Source organism: Nomascus leucogenys, chromosome 2 (assembly GCF_006542625.1).
Source record: "Nomascus leucogenys isolate Asia chromosome 2, Asia_NLE_v1, whole genome shotgun sequence".
Taxonomy (NCBI): domain Eukaryota; kingdom Metazoa; phylum Chordata; class Mammalia; order Primates; family Hylobatidae; genus Nomascus; species Nomascus leucogenys.
Window position 1 is genome coordinate 30731396 of NC_044382.1, and position 11370 is coordinate 30742765.

Below are 11370 nucleotides of genomic sequence, written 5' to 3' on the forward strand. Positions count from 1 at the left end.
ACCCCAGAGCTGAAACTTTTTGCAGTATACTGCACTGGCAATCTTCTGGTAATCTCTGTATGAAAGCTGAAATAAGAAGATAGAGCAATGCCTTAGTCAACCTCAGCTGAGAATGTGCACCTCTAGCAACTAAATTTTTCACTGCTCTGCATATCTTCAAATGACCACTGATTTGGGGATTACAAATAATTTTAGCAAATAGGCAAATTCACAAATATAAAACCTACAAATAACGAGAATCGACTATATTTGATAAGGGTCTATTATCTAAGATATATAAAGAACTGTTACAACTCAATAAAAAATAAGTCAATTAAAACATGGGCAACTCACAAAAATAAAATACAATATCTAGGAATACATATAAGCAAGGAGGTTAAAGATCTCTATAAGGTGAACTACAAAACACAGTTGAAAGAAATCATAAATGACACAAACAAATGGAAAAATATTTTATGCTAATGGGTTGAAAGCATCAACATTGGCTGGGCATGGTGGCTCATGTCTGTAATCCCAGCACTTTGGGAGGCCGAGGCAGGCAGATCACTTGAGGTCAGGAGTTCGAGACCAGCCTGGCCAACATGGCGAAACCCCGTCACTACTAAAAATACAAAAAAAATTAGCTGGGAGTGGTGGTGCATGCCTGTAATCCTAGCTACTCGGGAGGCTGAGGCAGGTGAATCACTTGAACCTGGGAGGAGGAGCTGCAGTGAGCCAAGGTCATGCAGCCAAGGTCACTCCAGCCTGGGTGACAGAGCGAGACTCTGTCTCAAAAAAAAAAAAAAAAGAAAGAAAGAAAGAAAGAAAGAAAGAAAGAAAGAAAGAAAGAATCAATGTTGTTAAAATGACCATACTGGCCAAAGCAATCTGTAGATTCAGTGCAATTCCTATTAAATTGCCAACATCACTTTTCACAAATTAGAAAAAAAATTCTAAAATTCATATGAAGCCAAAAAAGAGCCCAAATAGTCACAGCAATCTTGAATAAAAAGAATAAAACTGGAGGCATTACATTACCTGACTTCAAACTATACTACAAGGCTACAGTAGTCAAAGTAGTATGGTACTGGCACAAAAATAGAACAGTGGAACAAATTAGATAGCACAGAAATAAAGCCATAAATCTAAAACCATCTGACCTTTGACAAAGTTGACAAAAAGAAACAATTGGGAAAGAATATTCTATTTAATAAATGGTGCTAGGATAACTGGCTAACCCTATGCAGATGAATGAAACTGGATCCCTGCCTTTCACCATATACAAAAATTAACTGAAGATGGATTTTAAACTTAAATATATGCCTCAAGCAATAAAAATCCTAGAAGAAAACATAGGAAACACTTTTTTGGACATTGGTCTAAGCAAAGAATTTACGACTAAGCCCTCACAAGCAAATGCAACAAAAACAGAAAATGACAATGGAGACCTAATTGAAATAACCAGCTTCTGCACAGCAAAGGAAACTACCAACAGAGTAAACAGACAACCTTCAGAATAAGGGAAAACTTTTGCAAACTATGCATCCAACAAAAGTCTAATATCCAGAATCTATGAGGAACTTAAGCACATATACAAGCACAAAACAATCCCATTGAAAAGTGTACAAAGGACATGAAAAGACACTTCTCAAAAGAAGACACACAAAAATATTCCAATATTATTAATCATCAGGGAAATACACACCAAAACCACCATGAGATATCATCTTACCCAGTGAGAATGGGTATTATTAAAAAGACAAAAAATAATAGATGCTGGTGAGGTTGTAAAGAAAAAGGAACTTTCACACACTGTTGGTGTGGAAGTAACAAAACAAGCAAGGGTGATATAGAAGCATGCATGGTGTGTGGCTAGAGTTGGCTAGTTTTTTTTTTTTAAAGTTTCATTTCATCTCTAACATTTAATGCTAAAGTGTTAGCAGAAAAGAAAAAAAACTCTATAAGTTGAGTTATATGTTTGAGAAAGAAACACATCAAGAAAGAGATGGAGAGGTGGAGCAATACGGCAGAATAGATGGCTCCACCAATTGTCCCCCCTGCAAAGAAACCAATGTAAAAACTACCTACGCTCAAAAAAAAAAAAACAAAAAAAAACCTTTGTAAGAACCAAAAGTCAAGTAAGCACTCATGATACCTGATTTTAACTTCATATCACTGAAAGAGGCACTGAAGATGTAGGAAATACAGTCTAGAATCGCTGACATCACTTCTCCCCCACCTCCCTGGCAGGGGCAGTGTGGTAGAGAGAGTATTTCTGTTCCCCAGGGAGATGGAGAGCCAGCAATTATGAGGCATTAAACTCAGAGCTGCCCTTGTTATAGAAGAAAGTAAAACTAGACCAAACTTAGCTGATGCTGGCCCATAGAGGATGCATTTAAATCAGCCCTGGCCAGAGGGAAATCACAGATCCCAGAGGCCCAAACTTCAGTTCCCACAAGCCTCACAACTGTGGGCTAAAGTGCTCTGGGGCACCAAATAAATTTGAAAAAGAATCTAGGCCAGAAGGACTGCAACACCTAGGCGAGTCCTAGGGCTGAACTGGGCCCACAGTGAACTGGGGGTTGGAGGGCACAAAACCTACTGATCACCAGCCAGGACAACTTAAGCAGTGCTAACCCTCCCGTAACCCCAAGCTGTATAGCTTGCAGCTCCAAAAGAGATCCCTTCCTTCCTCTTGAGGAGAGCAGAGGCAGGAGTGGGGAGAACTTTGTCTTGCATCTTGGATACCAGCCTAGCTACAGCAGGATAGAGTATGGTCAGAGCTCTGAGGCCCCCTTTCCAGGCCCTAGCTCCCAGGCATTTCTAGACACACCCTGGGTTAGAAGGGAACCTGCTGCCTTGAAGAGAAGGACCCAGTCCTGACAAGATTCATCACCTGCTAACTGAATAGCCCTTGAGCTCTGAATAAGCGTCAGCAGTACCCAGGTACTACACTGAGGCATGTGGGTGAGTCTCTGGGACTTGCTAGCCTCAGGTAAGTCTCAGCACATTCCCAGCTGTAGTGGCTATGGGGTGAGACTCCTTCTGCTTGATAAAAACAAGGGGAAAAGTTAAGGAGACTTTGCCTTGCACCTTAGGTACTAGCTTGGCCACAGTGGGTAGAGCAGCACCAAGTGCGCTTTTGGAGTACCTGGTTCTAGGACTTGGCTCTTAGACAGTACTTCTGGGCCTGCTTTGTACCAGAGGGGAGGCTGCATCCCTGCAGGGTGAGTCCCAGGCCAGACAGCATTCACCACAAGCTGACTGAAGAGCCCTCAGGCCTTAAGAGAACATCAGCAGTAGTCTGGCAGTATTCCCCATGAGCCTGACATGGCGGAGGCCATGGGGAGAGGCTCCTTTGCCTTTGGAAAGGGGAGAGAAGAGTGAGAAGAACTGTGTCTAATGGTTTTAGTGCCAGCTCAGCTGCAGTACAATAAAATACCAGGTGGAGTTCTATGATTTTGAATCTAGTCCCTGGCTCCTGGACAGCACCTTGGCACCCACCTCGGGCCTGGGGGAATTTGCCACCCTGAAGAGAATAATATAAGCCTAGTTGGCTTTGCCATCTGCTGATTGTAGGGCCCCAGGGCTTTGAGTGAACATAGGTGGTAGTCAGAGAGTGGTTACAGCAGGCCTTGGGTGATACCCAGTGCAGTACTGGCTTTAGGACTGATCCAGTGCAGTCGTAGGGGTGATGGCCACAGAGGATCTTATGTCACTCCAACCCCAGCTCCAAGTTGCTCAAAACAGAGACAGACTCCATTTGTTTGAGAGAAAATAAGGGAAAAGAACAAAACTCTCTGTCTGGCAATCCAGAGAATTCTTCCAGATGTTGTCCAAGACCATCAAAGAGGTTATCTCTATGAGTCTATGAGAATTACGGTGCTACTGGGCTTGGGATCACCACTAAAGCAGATTCAGTTTTGATCACAGCACCCAAGTCCTTTCAAATATCTGGAAAGCCTTCCCAAGAAGGATGAGTACAAGTAAACCTGGACTGCAAAAACTACAATAAATACCTAACTCTTCAATGACCAGACATAGATGAACATCTACAGGCATCAAGATGATCCAGGAAAACATGACTTTACTAGATGAACTAAGTAAGGCACCAGGGACCAGTCCTGAAGGAACAGAGATATGTAACCTTTCAGACAGGGAAGTCAAAATTGCTGTTTTCAGGAAACACAAAGAAATTCAATATAACACAGAGAAGAAATTCAGAATATCAGATAAATTTAGCAAAGAGATTGAAATACCTAAAAAAGATCAAGCAGAAGTTCTGGAGTTGAAAAACGCAATTGGCATACTGAAGAATGCATCCGAGTCTTAATAGCAGAATTGATAAAGCAGAATAAGTAGTGAGTTTGAAGAGAGGCTTTTAAAAATATATAGAGGAGAAAAATGAAAACAGAATTTAAAAAATGAAGCATGCTGACAGGATCTAGAAAAAAAATAGCTGCAAAATGGCAAATCTAAGGTTTATTGGTATTAAAGAGGAGGCAGAGAATGAGATAGAGGTAGAGAGTTTATTCATAGGGATAATAACAGAGAATATCCCAAAGCTAGAGAAAGATCTCAATATCCAAGTACAAGAAGATTTAACCAAAGAAGACTACCTCAAGGCATTTAATAGTCGAACTCCCAAAGGTAAAGAAAGCATCATAAAAGCAGCAAGAGAAAAGAAACAAATAACATACAAAAGAGCGCTAATATACTTGGAAGCAGGTTTTTCAGTGGAAACCTTACAGGACAGGAGAGAGTGGCATGATTAATTTAAGGTGCTGAAGGAAAAAAAAAAGTTTACCCTAGAATAGTATATCCAAAGAAATTATCCTTCAAACATGAAGGAGAAATAAAGGCTTTCCCAAACAAACAAAAGCCGAGGGATTTCATCAACACCAGACCTGTCCTACAAGAAATGCTAAACGGAGAAAGAAAAGGACGTTAATGAGCAATGAGAAATCATCTGCAGGTACAAAACTCACTAGTAATAGTAAGTACACAGAAAAACACAGACTATCATAACACTATAACTGGGGTGTGTAAACTACACTTATCTTCAGTAGAATGACTAAATAATGAACCAATCAAAAATAATAACTACAACAACTTTTCAAGACATAGACAGTACAATACAGTATAAATAGAGACAACAAAAAGTTAAAAAGCGGGGGATAAAGTTAAGGTGTAGAGTGTTTCTTAGGTTATTTGGCTTGTTTGTTTGTTTATGCAAATCATGTTAGGTTTTTATCAGCTTAAAATAATGGGTTATAAGATAGTATGTTCCGGCCTCATGGTAACCTCAAACCAAAATACATGCAATGGATACACGAAAAATAAAAAGCAAGAAACTAAATCATGTCTTCAGAGAAAATCATCTTCACTAAAAGGAAGACAGGAAAGAAATAAAGAAGAGAAGATCACAAAACAACCAGAAAAGAAATAACAAAATGGCAGGAGTAAATCCTTATTTATGAACAATAATATGGAACGTAAATCGACTAAATCTCCAATCAAAACACAGACTGGCTGAATGAATTTAAAAAAAAAACAAAACATAATCTGTTGCCTCCAAGAAGCACACTTAACTTATAAAGACACACGTCGACTGAAAATAAAGGGATGAAAAAAAGATATTCCATGCCAATGGAAACCAAAAAAGAGCGAGAATAGCTATACTTCTTCCAGATAAAATAAATTTCAATGTTCACGTAAATGTAAATTAGTACAGCCACTATGGAAAATGTTATGGAGATTTCTCAAAAAACCAAGCACAGAACTACTATATAATCCACCAATCCCACAACTGGATACTTATACCAAGGAAATCAGTATATCAAAGCGATACATGCACCCATATGTCTATTGCAGCACTAGTCACAATAGCAAAGATATGAAATCAACCTCAATGTCTATCAATGGACAAATGAATTTAAAAAATGTGGAACATATACATAATAGAATACTATTCAGCCATTTAAAAAGTATGAAATCGACCCAGCCATCCCATTACTGGGTATATACCCGAAGGACTATAAATCATGCTGCTATAAAGACACATGCACACGTATGTTTATTGCGGCACTATTCACAATAGCAGAGTTGGAACCAACCCAGATGTCCAACAGCGATAGACTGGATTAAGAAAATGTGGCACATATACACCATGGAATACTATGCAGCCATAAAAAATGATGAGTTCGTGTCCTTTGTAGGGACATGGATGAAACTGGAAAACATCATTCTCAGTAAACTATTGCAAGGACAAAAAACCAAACACCGCATGTTCTCTCTCATAGGTGGGAATTGAACAATGAGAACTCATGGACACAGGAAGGGGAACATCACACTCCGGGGACTGTTGTGGGGTGGGGGGAGGGGGGAGGGACAGCATTAGGAGATACACCTAATGCTAAATGACGAGTTAATGGGTGCAGGAAATCAACATGGCACATGGATACATATGTAACAAACCTGCACATTGTGCACATGTACCCTAAAACCCTAAAGTATAATAAAAAAAATGAATGAAAAAAAAAAAAGTATGAAATCCTGTCATTTGAGCAAAATGGATAGAACTGGAGAACACTATGTTCAGTGAAATAAGCCAGTCACAAAAACACAAATATCACATGTTCTCACTAATACTGAAAACTAAAAAAGTTGATCTTATGGAAGTATAGCATAGAATTATAGATACTAGAGGCTGAGAAGGCATGTGAGGGCAGGGAGATGAAGAACATTTCAGTTATGGATATAAACATACGGTTAGATTGAAGATATAAGTTCTAATGTTGTTTGCCCACTTTTTTTTTTTTTTTGAGATGGAGTCTTGCTCTGTTGCCCAGGCTGGAGTGCAATGGCATGATCTCAGCTTACTGCAACCTCTGCCTCCCAGATTCAAGCGATTCTCCTGCCTCAGCCTCCCAAGTAGCTGGGATTACAGGTGCCCGCCACCACACCTGGCTAATTTTTGTATTTTTAGTAGAGACAGGGTTTCACCACGTTGGCCAGGCTGGTCTCGAACTCCTGACCTCAGGTGATCTGCCCACCTCAGCCTCCCAAAGTGTTGGGATTACAGGCGTGAGCCACCACTTTTTCATAGGGTGACTATAGTTAGCAAAAATGTATCGTATATTTTAAAGTAGCTCGAAGAGAGTACTTGAAATGTTTCCAACACACACGCACACACACACACTCTCTCTCTCTCTCTTTCACACACACACACACAGTTTTCTCCCTATAAAATATGATTTCCAGGCCCAATCCTCTCATAAGCATCCTAGAGCAGTAAAGATTTCACATAGTGACATCAGACTTGAGTTTCATTCCAGCTTTACTATTCACTCACCATGAGACTGGACAAATTAGTTAACCTCAGAGTCTCAGTTTCCTCATCTGTGCATTGAATATAGAAAGAGTATTCAATAAAAAGGACTGTGGGGAGCATTAAAGAAAATACTTCATGTAAAGAACATAGCACAGCATCTACTAATCTTCCACAGGGTAGACATTCAGTAGATACTAACCATTTTTATATTTTCAATATTATTACTACTTGTTATTATGTTTGCTCTTATTTAGCAACCTAGTTTTATTTGCCAATGCTCCTCAAATTATAATATACATCATAGTAGTAGCTCCACGTGTTTAATAAAGTCAGGCACCATGAGGTTGGTAGATTATCCCCATTTACAGCTGAAAAAAACTGAGACATATTAAGTAGCCGGCTCAAAGTATATGACAAAGAAGGAATCCTAATCCAAGAGTTCTGACCCACGCAGGATTGCAACATCTGAATTATGCCGCTTTGATTGTTATTTCCACAAGATGGCGATCAACAATAGAGAATGGCTTGTCCTCCTACACCCTCTCAATAAATCAAAATGATGTCCCATGGTGGTTAGTCAGTACTTACCCTTATTAACAAAGGCATTTTCTTGCAGGAGGAGAGCTTTCAGTATTTAAGGAAACTAAATATTTGGAGATAAAAGATATATACTTAAATAAGGATACTTGTGGCCAGTATTAAAGAGGTTTGTTCAGTAGAAATGTAGAGCACAAGATAGGCACTTGAAGAAAATGTGAAGGAAAAACCTTTATGAAAAGTAATCAAAAAATAAGCAGCTTCCTACAACTGCTCCACGACTGGAGTCGTAATACACACTTCACATCCCCATATCCGCAATTCAGTCATTCGCTTGGAGAGATGAAAACAAAATTGCAGCTGGGTGCGGGGCTCATGCCTGTAATCCTAGCACCTTGGGAGGCTGAGGTGGGCAGATCACCTGAGGTCAAGAGTTCGAGACCAGCCTGGCCAATATGGTGAAACCCCATCTCTACTAAAAATACAAAAATTAGGCGGGTGTGGTGGCAGGCACCTGTAATCCCAGCTACTCGGGAGCCTGAGGAAGGAGAATCACTTGAATCCTGGAGGCAGAGGTTGCAGTGAGCCCAGATTACACCATTGCACTCCAGCCTGGGCAACAGGAGTGTAACTCCGTGAAAAAAAAAAAAAAGAAAAAAGAAAGGGAGAAAGGAAACAAAATTGCAATGAATTTAAACTATATTTAAACTATGCACATATAAACCTGTGTTTATTATCTTCTACCTTTCCCCAATGTATTAATGAGAATTCTGCATTTTCAGCATTTCCTACTATGCCTCAATTCTTTCCCACCTTCAGAAGATGAATTTCAGCCACTCTAGTTCTGTCTCTGGCCAATTTTTGACATAGAATTGGCAAATGAGCAGACAGACAAATTGAAAAGAGGGAATTTTTATCAGAAAGACAAATATTTACTCAATTAAAAGCTGAGATATGGAAGCTGAAAGATAAGAGATGAGAAGAAAAAGGAAGAATCACTAAGGTTCAGGTTCATTTTCTTTGGTTGTTTTGTTGTTAATCAAGTTGAGTTTTTATGTGATAGAGAAGGTTTAAAGAAAAGGTTTGGAGTGGCTTCAGAGTGTAAGAGATGTGAGGATTGGAGGAACCAGGAAAAGGGGGATGGTCAAAAGATTTCAGTTATAAATTATATCCCTGTTAATCTTTGCCAAGAGATTCAAGTAAAGATTTGAATCACCTTTAATTACTTTAAATATCAGGTTTGGTTTCTTTGAAGTTGAATGCACGAGAACGCCAGGCAGCTGGAGCTCCCAGGTTTTTCTCATTACAGCAACACTGTTGGAGGCGTCCACATATGCACACACCTTGCTGGCATGAAGGGCACCTAAAACAATACCGCTTTTGCTCCTTCCTGCTCCAAAGCAGAACCTAGAAAATAAATTATTTTCAATATGCTAATAAACTCATATTAAGCATATGTTCCGTTGCCACTTTAAAGTATGTAATATAAATATAAATATCTTATACATCCGCTGCTCTCTATAATTTTCAAACGTCTTTTTAATCTCATTTGAACTTTGCAACATTCCTGGAAACCAAACAAGGGTCATTATCACCATTTTACAAGATGAGGGAAGGGAAGTTCATAGAAGTTGCATGGGTTGCACAAAGTCACCCAGTCACTAAGTGGCAGAGCTGGATTTTAACTTTGGTCTCTCACTGCAAGTTCACTGGGCTCCACACCGCTCAAACGTACTTCAAATACTCCTTCATGGAGAGTATAGGCAAAACCGTGGGGCTTAAAGCTTGATCTTGGTTCCAGTCTTGCCCCTTCTATAATGTTGGGTAAGTCATTTTTCTGCTCTGTGCCTGTTTATCAACTTCTTCAGCTGTGTGTGTTTTAGAAGAAAGATATTCTACATTCATAATGATAACAGCTATTATTACTAAGGCTTATTTATGATAGGCACCTCTATTAGGTATACAGATTTATCATCCATTTAATCTTCATAACCTAGCAAATTTTCAGAGAAGTTAAAATAATTTTCCCAAACTGTCAAATAGCAGAACCAGGATTTGCACACAGGTCAGAAAGATTCTCTTTTCATAGTACTAAATTGCCTCAAAATCTCTGTTGAATTATGAAAATATGTGAGTGGCTATGAGGCTTTCTTCTCTCAGGCATGATGCTGACTTGGCATACTTAATGTACATACTAATTTGTTAAATGAAAGTTATAATAATAATGACAATAATATAACAATAAAAGCAGTAGCAAATTGTATTGAGTGCTGTCTATAAATCAATTGCTAAGCACATAAAATTATATAAAGTATATGCACTATCATATTTAATCCTTGAAGCAGCTTTATGTGGTAGGTGCTTTTATTATCCACATTTTAAAAAATAGCAAACCAAGAACTAAAAGGAGTAAATTTCTCTACCCTATTCAGTAAGTTATAGAGCTTGAGTTTACATCTGGGTTTGTCTTCCACAGAACCTGTGTTCTTAACAACTGCCTTGTACTTTCTGAATAAGTGGGGCTTTTCTGTGGCCCCTGTACCTGAGCCCTTGTCTTGAATTTATGTGGGTAGAAGAGCCTCTCCTCTGAATGTGAGCAGAGGCCCCTCCACTCTAACCTCAGTGCCCATTTCTCCATGCCTAACCCCTCTCCTCTGTTGTATCTCCTGCCCTAAATTGTTGATACATCACCTCTTCCTTCCTTTCCCACTGCACTAAACTAGAATGTACTTATTTATACAGCTTCTATTCCATTCATCAGTACAAAGAAAAATAAGCTCGAGAAAGTAGAACTTGATGAGACATATTTCTCTTCTTCACAATAAAGGCTTGAGAACTTTACGTGAGAGAAGAGCAATCACAAAATACCGGTTGAGACTAGCTTCGGGCATCATTCTGGATTGTGTCCATATTTCTGAAATCAACACTCTAAGCAAGCGGTACAGGTTTGGGTACTTAATCTAAGTAAGTAGTAGGCCCTTGTTGAACCAAATACAGGACATCCCAGTCCTTAAACTGGGAGAGAAAGGCCAGCTTTCACTGGAGAAAACCCAGTTTCCAACTGAAACAAGAAGACAAACACTAGAGTTTGCCTCTTAAATTCATGAACACCAACTCACAGCTCTCTACTCAAACACAGGCAAGTAAGCATTTCCAAAATTAGATTTTTATACAGCTCAGACACACCCTTAGCCTCCCAGACCATGGCAGAGCCACCAGCTGACCCCACACCCTCTTCCAGACTCAGAAACTGGGGGGCCAGAGACTTGCTCAATGTCAAACAACTATTAAAGACTATGCTCCAAATCCCTTCTTGCCCTTTAATTAACCCTTGGTGCTTTCTTTTGGGAAATCTGACAACCATGGGGTCATCTTGACCAATGGCTATGGAGAACTGCCCTTGACAAAATTCTCCTTCCCTCCTGACTAAAATAGATCCTCAAACTATCATATCCATAAATGGCCTTAGGGAAATGGTCTAACATCTTCCCAAATTACTGCAACAGAAAGAAAGGAAAAGG